This window comes from Solanum tuberosum, unplaced genomic scaffold (genome assembly GCF_000226075.1).
Source record: "Solanum tuberosum cultivar DM 1-3 516 R44 unplaced genomic scaffold, SolTub_3.0 scf00489, whole genome shotgun sequence".
NCBI classification, from domain to species: Eukaryota; Viridiplantae; Streptophyta; class Magnoliopsida; order Solanales; family Solanaceae; genus Solanum; species Solanum tuberosum.
This window is the reverse complement of record NW_006239412.1, coordinates 301,696-313,139: the sequence shown is the minus strand read 5'-3', so window position 1 is coordinate 313,139 and position 11,444 is coordinate 301,696. Positions and strand designations below refer to the sequence as shown.

Here is an 11,444-nt window from a genome sequence, read left to right as displayed (position 1 = left end):
TTGTTGCTCATTATTGTTGTTTGTTATTGTTGGCACTTGAAACTTGAAAGTGGTCTCATGGAAGAGGCTACATTGTTTGTTGTTCATTATTGTTATTTGTTATTGTTGGCACTTGAAACTTGAAGGTGGTCTCATGGAAGAGGCTACATTGTTTGTTGTTCATTATTGTTATTTGTTATTGTTGGCACTTGAAACTTGAAGGTGGTCTCATGGAAGAGGCTACATTGTTTGTTGTTCATTATTGTTATTTGTTATTGTTGGCACTTGAAACTTGAAGGTGGTCTCATGGAAGAGGCTACACTGTTTGTTGCTCATTATTGTTGTTTGTTATTGTTGGCACTTGAAACTTGAAGGTGGTCTCATGGAAGAGGCTACACTGTTTGTTGCTCATTATTGTTGTTTGTTATTGTTGGCACTTGAAACTTGAAGGTGGTCTCATGGAAGAGGCTACATTGTTTGTTGTTCATTATTGTTGTTTGTTATTGTTGGCACTTGAAACTTGAAGGTGGTCTCATGGAAGAGGCTACATTGTTTGTTGTTCATTATTGTTGTTTGTTATTGTTGGCACTTGAAACTTGAAGGTGGTCTCATGGAAGAGGCTACATTGTTTGTTGCTCATTATTGTTGTTTGTTATTGTTGGCACTTGAAACTTGAAGGTGGTCTCATGGAAGAGGCTACATTGTTTGTTGCTCATTAATCATTATTGTTGTTTGTTCTTGTTGGCACTTGAAACTTGAAAGTGGTCTCATAAAAACTACATTGGTGCATTATTGTTACTTGTTAGATTGTTATTGTGTTGTTGTGTAATGACATGATCAATTGATTATTGTATTTGTGAAGTGTAGTGAAGTTTATTTACTTATTAAATTGTAACTTGTTACTTGTTTGTGCCTTTCGTTGAAATCAACAAGAACCAAAATCTCCATTCTCTGTATGGCATTCACACTAATGTTGTAAGCTCCTACTGGGTAGTCTGATAGTGGTGGCACATCATCGATATTGTCATTCATTTTTGCAGACAATGATAAACAAGCCACTGCTATTAACCTCACTGCCCAGAGCTGCCCATTCTACAAATTCAACAAAAAAAATTCAGAAAATAACTCAATCGAATGAAAATATAATACCATTTTCAGAGGAATCAAATATTTTCTTACAGCTATTACTCGATAGGCAAGAAATCTGTCCAGATATATCACTGATCTGTAAAGTGTTCGTCTGCTAAATTGAAATATTCGCCCTGTCTGTATTGAAATTGAAAGAAATAATCATTTCGTATTATTCTAAGAATTCATTCATTTTGATTCGATTTTTGAGGGGGATAAAAATGGATTTAAATGTTTCCTTAGGAAATTAAAGGTTGATAGTTTAATTGAGTTGCCCTACATTAATTGAGTAAAACTAATGGTATTTTATAATAATGTTAAAGAGATTTGTATCACAACTCTTTGCCTATTTGTGTAATTGTGTGTTACTTTTTGAAAGAAAAAAAAGAACAATGATAACAACGAGTGTGGAACTTGGAAGTTGGAACTACTCACAAGGCTTTTTTAGTAGTACTTAATTTAAATTTATAATTTATTGGCTTTTACACTTTTAGTAGTATTTTAATTATAATTTATTAACAAGGGCAAATTTCAATGATAATTGATAACGGCAATTTCGTAGTTAGTACTTTTCATCATACAATAATTTAAAAAATAGAGTAAAATAAGTAAAAAGATATAAATATAAATAAAATAAACAAAAAAATTACAAAATTTTAAAAAGCCCACTAAGCAGGCCCATAACAAAAAAACCGAACTAACAAAAACCGAACCGAAATAACATAAACCGAACCGAAATAATAAAAACCGAACCGAACCGAATTATTTCGGTTCGGTATTCGGTACATGTTGTATAAAAACCGAAAACCGAAAAAAAAAAAACCGAACCGAAATACCGAATGCCCAGCCCTAGCCGGAGTAAATGGTAGTCGTCCCAAAATACCATTAGCGGGTGAAGGATGTCGAATATTATTTTGAAAATTCGACCATGAAGAATTATTGGATCCTTGACCCCTACCATATTGTCCTTTGTTATTCCTACCACGACCTCGGCCATGTGAGTGTCCTTTTGCAGGTTTCTATCCATGAGGGGATGATGCAGCAGAATTGGTTTGCCCATGAGTTGTCACAAGCAAGGCAGAATTAGGATTTGATTCTTCTGAAGAAATTGTACTAATGTGGGCTTCTTCTGTGAGGAGAAGTGGTCGTAACGCAATAAAAGTAGGAAGAGAGCCAGTGGAATTTAATCCAGACACAAAAGTACGATAAGATAAAGGTAGACCTTGCAAAGCCTGAATGACTAAATCGTCATCCGTCAAAGGCTTGCCAATTGCCCTTAGAGAGCAGGCAATTGAGTGAAGTTGTTGAAGATAATCCTCCATAGAAAGAGAACCTTTCTTGAAATTTTGAAATTTCGACTTAAGATGAATGGAAGAGGAAGAAACTTGATCCAAATACAGTGAGGCTAAAGTGTCCCAAGCTTCTTTAGATGTGTCACAAGAGTAGTTCAAAAGTGTATCAAGAACTGCCGTCGAAAGTGTTGCATTAATCCAACTCAATGCAATAGTATCACACTAAATCCATAATTTATATTCTTCATGATTTGGCGATGGACACAATATTTTTCCCTCTACAATGGACAACAGATTATAACTTTTCAGAACTGTGACAAAAACCTTCTTCCAAGTAAGGTAATTGACATATGTCAATCCAATAGGGACAAAACCTTTGATATTAGAAATTGTTGGAGGGGGAACGCGGAGACCAAGGGAAGATTGATTAAAGGTTTGTTGAGTAGAAGAGGCGGAGGATGTTTCTGGGGCCATTGAAAAAAAAAAGATAGGAAGAATCGTATATGGCTTTGATACCAAGATGAAAGGCAGAAATTAATGAGTAAAGCGTGTGTTTGCTCACCCGCCTGACTTATATTTATAATATAGAATAATCACAATTACAATCCTATTACAACTACAATACATAGAGATCAACTCTAACAGACATAGGCTAGAATTTTCTTACTTTGATGATTTTCCTTTTATTTCATTGACATTTTGAGAACTTGTTAATTAATTTTTCGATCATTCAACTATACGATACAATTTCACCATCTAGCATAAACGATGATTGAAGCAGAAACGCATAGGCAAATTCGATGTCTAGCTTGCTGCGCGATTTCTGTTGTTGATCATAAGGAATTAAAAACTTTCTTTACAAGGAAGACATTTAATTAAAAATAGCAAGCGGAAGACTTTCTAGACTTTATACATGATGTCTCATAACCATCTAATACTTTAGAGTACAAAATTCGGGACTAATCCCGTACACAACTCAAACAATACAAAAAAGACATAAAAGAACATATTGGGTATTGTCCTCGAATCTATGAGGACTCACCAAGTCTTCATCTTCAACACTTAGAAACCTATCAAATAGCCATGACATGTCATCATCTCCAAATCCCTACACTTTAGTCCAAAAAGGGAAAGAAAGGGGTTAGCACAATTAAGTACTAAGTATGGAAGCCATGCAAAAACATGCTAAAAGGGACGTTTATTGGAGAAACATGCTTTTATGCCATTTGGTAAAACTTCATGAAAGAAAATACAAGTAAGCCTTTTCATCATTTCTTGACCTCTATCTCAAGTTACCCAAAGCCACACTTAAGTGAAACATGAAGTGACCGCCCATACAATCTCTTCATATACACCTAAGTATTCCTAAGGGTTACCATAGATAAGGAAATTTACCATTACAATATAACATACTAAGTCAATGTTCACATATAAAACCATAGCCAACCGTATACATACTCAACATATATTCATATACAACCCATGCTTAACTTTAAAGGAACACATGCCATTTCATTACCATAGGACCTCTACCTAATATAACCTTAAGACACACTTGAGTAAGACAAGAAGTGACCGCCCATACAACCTCTTCAAGCACACTTAAGTGTTCCTCAAGATTACCTTAGATAAGGACATTTCCTTTACAACATAACATCAATAGACCAACATTCTTTAAGAAACCATTTTTGGAGACATTCAAGCACATAAGGGGACTTTCACATAATAGTCGTTAGACTTAGGGAACTCACTTTAGTATCTTCAAAGCCTACTCGTGCCATGTGTAGATAGCATCCCATACTACTACCTACACGTTGTAGAACCTATCCAATAACTAGAGTGCACATCCCACATGATGGGAATAGGCATAACCGACATAGACCATACTAGCTAGGTATGGAATCCGGAGTCTATCCTACTCCGTGGAGGTTGTTCTTCTTGCCAAAGGTAGAACTAGTAAGCAACCCATGTAGGCACATGGTTTAGGGGATGTCCAAGGAAGTTCATTGTGCCTAATCTCATACTCAACTAGGCCACCTTCCTAACCACATCCACTCGGTGCTAGCCTTGTTTCCCATAGAGTATTCAATCACATATGTACTTAGAGAAGGTTCCTTTTCTAGTTCAACCAACTCATAGTACCTCTTCCCAAGAAAGGCCCCATTTCTTAGTCATGGCCAATCAAGGTTCATAAGGATAGCTCATTAAATCCCCCTGGAAGGGTGCCTTAGGCCTACCGATTTTTCATTAAGGGTGCCTTAAGCCTGCCGGTCCAAGGTTCATCATTTCACACATGAGAAGGGCTACCACCATTAGGTCTACCGATTTCATGGTTTTACATTTACTTAGGAAAGCTAGACTTATGAAAGGGCACCATTTCTTAGTTTTGCCGATTCAAGTCTTGGCCTAGAATTCCTCTTTTAGCATTTATAGAAAGGGCACCATTTCTTAGTTTTGCCGATTCAAGTCTTGGCCTAGAATTCCTCTTTTAGCATTTATAGAAAGGGCACCATTTCTTAGTTTTGCCGATTCAAGTCTTGGCCTAGAATTCCTCTTTTAGCATTTATAGAAAGGGCACCATTTCTTAGTTCTAGCCCACTTCACACATTCATACATTCAAGACTTTAAGTAACAAGGAGAGGCACTTTAGTCTACCAACCAAGTCACGACATTTTCATTTAAGGATACTTCATAATCCAACATCATTTCATATATACATCATGAGAAATCATACTTTAACTCACAATGCTATCCACTTTACATAGGATCATCACAAGATCACATAAACTCATTCACATCATACCTTCACATATAGCTTCACATAAAACTTTACATATAGCTTCATATAGGACTTTACATATAGCCTCATATGTGTATAATAATACAACAATATAATAACATTCACATAATGCCCTTCATGGCCTCAATTCACAATAATACAATATTCCAACATTATGCAACAACTTCCCCAATGCCTTCATGGCTACAATTCACAATAATACCACACAAGAACAAGATATAACACTTCCACCAAAGGTAGATTCAACCTACCAACAACAATTAATTCAATAAAGAGAGTTCAAGCTTTCTTACCATAATTCAAAGCCATAGCCAAAATCACCAAAAATCCAAGCAATCACCAATACTTCACTCATAAGGCTTACCACCCTTAATTCACCCATTATCAACAATTAATCATGAATAAACATTAAACAACACAAGAGATATCAATACAATTCACTTTACACATAATTCCATCAACTTTGAATTTATAGAAATAGACCCACTTCATAAACACATTTTGGGGTCTCGTAGAATACAAGGATTCATGGAGTTTTTCATCTAAAAACATCAAATAAACATCAATAATATCATAACTTATCATTTGAAATCATTTCATGCAAGAACCCATGAGTTCGAGTAGAAATTAGGCTTTTTCACAAACTTTGGAAAAGTTGAAAACCATTTGAAATTGGCTCTAGGGTGATAGCTTGCCCTAGATAAAGAACTCCCATACCTTTACTAAGATTCCCCAAGATATTTGATGAAGAAAACGTCTTGCATCAACAACCCTAGCTCCCACTTCTTCTTCTTCTTCTCTTCTTTCTCTCTTCTTCTCTTCTTCACTCAAGAACCCTAACCCTTACTCTTTTAAAATGGAACAAAAATGATCCACAAACAGCCTAACACAACAATATAACCTCAAAAGAAAAGATTTGTGAACAGACCAAAATGCCCTTAAATTTCCGGACGGACTCCCTGCCAACTGCCCAACTTTCAAAGGGCATAACTCGCTCATACGAACTCGGAATTGAGCAAACTCGGTGGCGTTGGAAAGATCGTTCCAAGGGATTTCCAAAAATAACTGGAACTACTCCTGGATCATCCTGAGCTAGGAGTTTATGACGGCTCAAAGTTGGCCAAAAACTCACTGATTTCCACACTTGGCCGAATTTCCAGATTCTAAAATTTTTTCCAAAAATGACTACTTCTAATTTCAAGCTTCTTCATATTCATTTTAAATTGTCGGATGTTACAATGTAGTAGTATCAACCTGCTTCTCTTCTTCTTTTTGTTCTGTTTTCTGAGGTGAAATTCTGTTTTGACATGTCCTTTTCTCACAATAATACAAATACAACAACTAATTACTGGAAACAAATTAAATGCGCTATTTGATCATAGCATTCATGTAGAGAATTAAGAAAATAACAAGCATAGCTAGCTCCAAGCTCCAACTCTTTCTTTGTTCACGACATAATTTTAGGTAGAAATGGTGTTATCAATATAGGTAGGTGTCGATAACATATCAAATCCATTGAACTTCGTTCCTGCACATTTTGAGTATGCTCCCATGTTATAGAACACTATCAAATCATCTAATTGAAGCTCAGGCAATTTTATGTCCACAGCCACTTCATCAAGGGAGTCACAACTTCGTCCGTAAATCGTCGATTCGCATATTTCACAACATTCTTTCATTGAAATTGGCTTAATACCCACAAAGCAGCTGTTGTACAGTGTTGACCTAAACGATCCATAAATCCCTTAGTCAATCCAATACTCTATTTTCTCACCTCTTACTCTTTTTCCAATCACATACGTGACTAAAGTAAAAGTCGTTTCAGGAAAGAATCGTCCAGGCTTCACGATTATTTTTAAATTAGGATCGGGAAAATAATCTTGAACTGCTTCGTTTACTACACTAGCTATTTCCTGGAACAACGAGGTGGATCTATACCCACCACCAATGTTTAAAATTTTCATTTTTGGAATTTCGAAATAATCAGCTACATCAAACACGGCCCTTGCATTGGCAATCGCCTCGCGATAAATGGTGGGTTCTTGTGCTATAGATCCCACGTGAAATGAAACGCCTACAACTTTTAAACCAGCCACATTACAAGCGTAATGCAGGAGGGGTTCAATTTCTTCAGGCAGTGCTCCGAATTTTTTCCCAAGGGGGCGCAACGAGCCGCTATCACTAGGGGCTTTGATTCGGAGCAATAAATGGCATTGTGGGTGCCAGGTTTTGATCTTGTCAACTTCGAGCTTAGAATCAAAAGTAGTGAAATTGACCCCGACAGCAGCTGCATGCTTGATGTGGGAAATAGCCTTGCACGGGTTAGCAAATATGATTTGATTTGGGCTAATTTCGAGACTTAAGGCAGTGTCAATATCGAGTAAGCTAGCACAATCAAAATTAGCACCCAAATTGGCTAGTTTAGTAAGAAGTGCTAGCTCAGTGTTGCACTTGACAGCATAAAAAGGCTTTACATTTGGAAAATAATGGTTCCATTTGAAAACCACCTATGTAAGTGTGAAGTGTAAGCCGCTTCAAGGAGAATCCGGTAAGGCCAGTTCTCTAAGCACTTATTAACCAAGATGTGTTCATGGCTGAAACTAACAAAACAATGAGAACCAGAAACAGTTCAAGGGTTGATTGTGTGACTTATGTTCTCTATATATACACCAAAGCTCGGCGGTTCAAAGATATCAAATCTACCGATTGACCGAGTATATCCGATATATGTTTTCACTACATAAAATTTAAAGGGAAACCTACTTATCCAGATGCAATTAACCCTTACTTACAAGACACACAAGTTTTTCATGCATATGTTTTAACTATAGTCATTCCCCATTCATGTGGGGGGGTTATTGTGTTTAGCAATGTGTGAATGAGAAATAAGAAGAGAAAATGAAAAGTGGGGGAACCAATTTTGGAGGGAAAATGAAAAAAGTCATGATTGTAATGTGCCAATGAAAAGTCATATTTACCATATTGGTAGAAGAGAGGAAATTGTTGTCCTTATATTAGGAAACACTTCCTCCAGTTCTTAAAGAGTCAAGAAGAAGGTGCCCCCTCGCGCCGTCATCGCTCGCTCTGCCTCAGATTTGGATTTGGATTTGGCAAATGATGTGATTGATAATATTTTTGGACAAAATTTATTTAATCAATCTTGTTAATTCATTTCCTTTCTCTTATAAATTAATTCAAAATGTTAGTTAAATAACATAATTAATTTGGCGCAACTAGGGGTGTTCATGGTTTGGGTAAAAACCGATCCAAACCAAACCAAACCAAACCGATTAAATGAACCGATTTTAATTTGGGTTTTGGTTTGGTTTGGTTTTAGATTGTTAAGAACCGATAGTATTTGGTTTGGTTATGATTTTGACTCAAAAAAACCCGAAGAAATAAACCGAACCGAACCAACAAGTTATATACATAAATTTTATTATTATACATACATAATATATTATATTCATAAACAATTTTAAAGATTTTATTTATTTTTCATCAAAATTTATTTATAATTTACTTATGAAAGAAAAAATGTCCAAGGTGAGAACATTTTTCTTATTGGTTTCATGTATATATGAGTATCTATGGAAATTCTTTGGGGGACTGGAAATGTCATTGTCTCTTTATTCTAAGCCAAAATAGTGAATTTTGAAGTTTTATTCAATAAATTCAATGATCGAAAGTTCTGTAATGCCAGTCATTCTAACTATTTTTCGTTTGAATGGATTGTTGTCACTTATTTCACGTTTTGAATGAATTGTTTCTTTTATTTTTATGTATGGTTAAAAACTGAATAACCGAACCAAACCAAACCAAAACCGAAAACAACCAAACCGATAAATGTATATTATATTTGGTTTGGTTTGGTTTTGATAATTTTAAAACTGATTAAGTTGGTTTGGTTTTGATGTTGACCAATAACCGATCCAAACCAACCCGTGAACACCCCTAGGCACAACGTGTAACGGTAAAAACGTTCTGAAGGGACCTGCTCCTTCTGAAAAGTCGTTACTTTTCCCAAAAGACACAATGTTTTGGAAAAAATGGGTCTGAACATATTTGTCTGAACAGACGCGTTCCTTGCTGTAACTGGCTATAAATAAGAGGTCTTTTCCGTTTTTCAAATACTTAAATTTTTTTCCTCTCTGCATACATTTTCTTACATAAACAAAATTGTCAATCGACTGAGTCTGTGTGTGCTCTTGTTACTGTTTTTGCGTTCGCTGAAGTTATTGAAGTTTGAGGTACCACTACTTCTTTAACAGATTAATTTGTTTTATCTTGGGAGGAATTAATCTGCAATATCGGGTACAGTAAGGGGATTAAATTTCTTAAGGAAACACAGTGATTTCTGTGAACTCGGATTAAAATTACTCTGTCTATTTCATCTTTTTTTGTTTCTGTATTTTTTACTAACCTGAATACAGGAGATAACATTGATTTGGGATAATTCTGAGACTTAAGACAGTGTCAATCTCAAGTAAGCTAGCACGATCAAAATTAGCACCCAAGTTGGCTAGTTTAGTAAGAAGTGCAGGTTCATTGTTGCATTTGACAGCATAAAAAGGTTTTACATTGGGAAAAGAATGGTTCCATTTGTCCATAAGCCTCTCAATTGTGGATAAATCGAGTATATAAAATGGTTGTCCAGCTTCATGCTTCTGATCAGTGGCAATTGAACGGATTAAATCCGTCATCATTGTCCCATCTTTTGGTATTTTGGGCATGACATGAGCTGTAGACAATAGCATGATAATTAAAGAGTAATAGAAGAGAAATGGTAGATTAGTCTTCATCCCAAGGTACTATTCTAGGATTTCAACTCTTCGTTTGCGGTTCACCTCCAGCACATACTTCATTATCACTCATTGTGTTTGTATTTTTAATACAGTTCATTCCATATCAGAGAAATCTAATAGTAAAGGACCGAACAAAGATAGCTTCCATGAAATCATAGGGGCTTCTATTGTTCTTAGAAAAAGCTCCCCAGCATACACTTTTCAACTTGTATACCTGTCAATAACAACATACTGTGTAGTTCCACAACTTGATAACCTCTATCAGCGAGATGTATATATGTATGTGTGTGTGTGTTCATTCCAGAGAGTCCTCCCCTTATCCGACCTGATAAAACCTTGAAACCTTAGGATAGGTGTCATGAAACTCGAGCGTTAAGTCGTGCACACATGATGATTATTAAAATAAATATCAATATGACACATTTACATGTATTTTACGGAATGGTATAAATGGAGCTTTCTAGGAAAGGCCAAAACAGAGGCATTGTAGGTAAATTTCATATATGCTGCCTTGGCGTGAAAGTTGAATAGGGAGGTTGTGAATTCTGAAATCTCTCAACAAAAGTAGGTTCTTTCAGGTTGAATCAACCTTATTTATTACCTGAAAATAAATTAAAAGAGTGAACTTACACGGTTCAACGGATAGCAAAGAGAAGTGGGAATACATCTAAAACCTTAAATTGCACAGAAAATAACACTTCACTTTAGAGATGACCGATTTAAATTCGGAAAAATCCAATTGACAAAAGCATGAAAGAAATTATCTTCCCGACTTTATTATGTTGTTTTCACTCACCTATATATTTTGAACAGAGAGAAATAGTCAGTTGGATGTTCTTTAGAAGGAGTGAAAGGTGATTATTAACTTCAACCACATTAGCAAACTAATAAGAACAAATAAAGTACTACTAAACACAACTATCTGCAAAAATAGAAGTATGTGTAAATGGAAATAGCAGCTTGTACTTGAATCTTTACTTTCTTGCATATCTAATTGGCAAGAAACCACATTATAATTACCACTAACAATCTATATACTTTACTTGTTCATCTCCAAAATCTCGATGCATTGATCAGTTTTCACAAATTTTTTGGCATATGAACATCAATTTACGACTTAGATAAGGTCAGATTACTCTGCAATGGAGAAGGAGTGAAGTACCAAGCCTTGCATATCGCTTGTTTGTATTGTTTACTGTTATTTGCACCATTAGTAGATCTATCAAATGCAATACCCACGAGAATAATATTTAATTATGTGTAGAGCCTTATTTCTTTACAGGAGGCAATCAAACAATGTTAGCTTTTCAGAAAGAGTGACGGAGTTATTAATATTAAAAAAGAAACACTCTATAATATCTTTTTATCTGTACACAAATAATTTTTCAGGTTAGGCAACTCAACTATCGTTTTGTCTTGGATTAAATGAAAAGAAAACCA

The 11,444-nt window shown here is 35.5% G+C and overlaps 1 pseudogene; it reads right to left on the bottom strand.

The window, feature by feature from the left end:
* Positions 1-6,659: 6,659 nt before the first annotated feature.
* Positions 6,660-9,933, bottom strand: LOC107058337 (ornithine decarboxylase-like; annotated as a pseudogene).
* Positions 9,934-11,444: the final 1,511 nt, after the last annotated feature.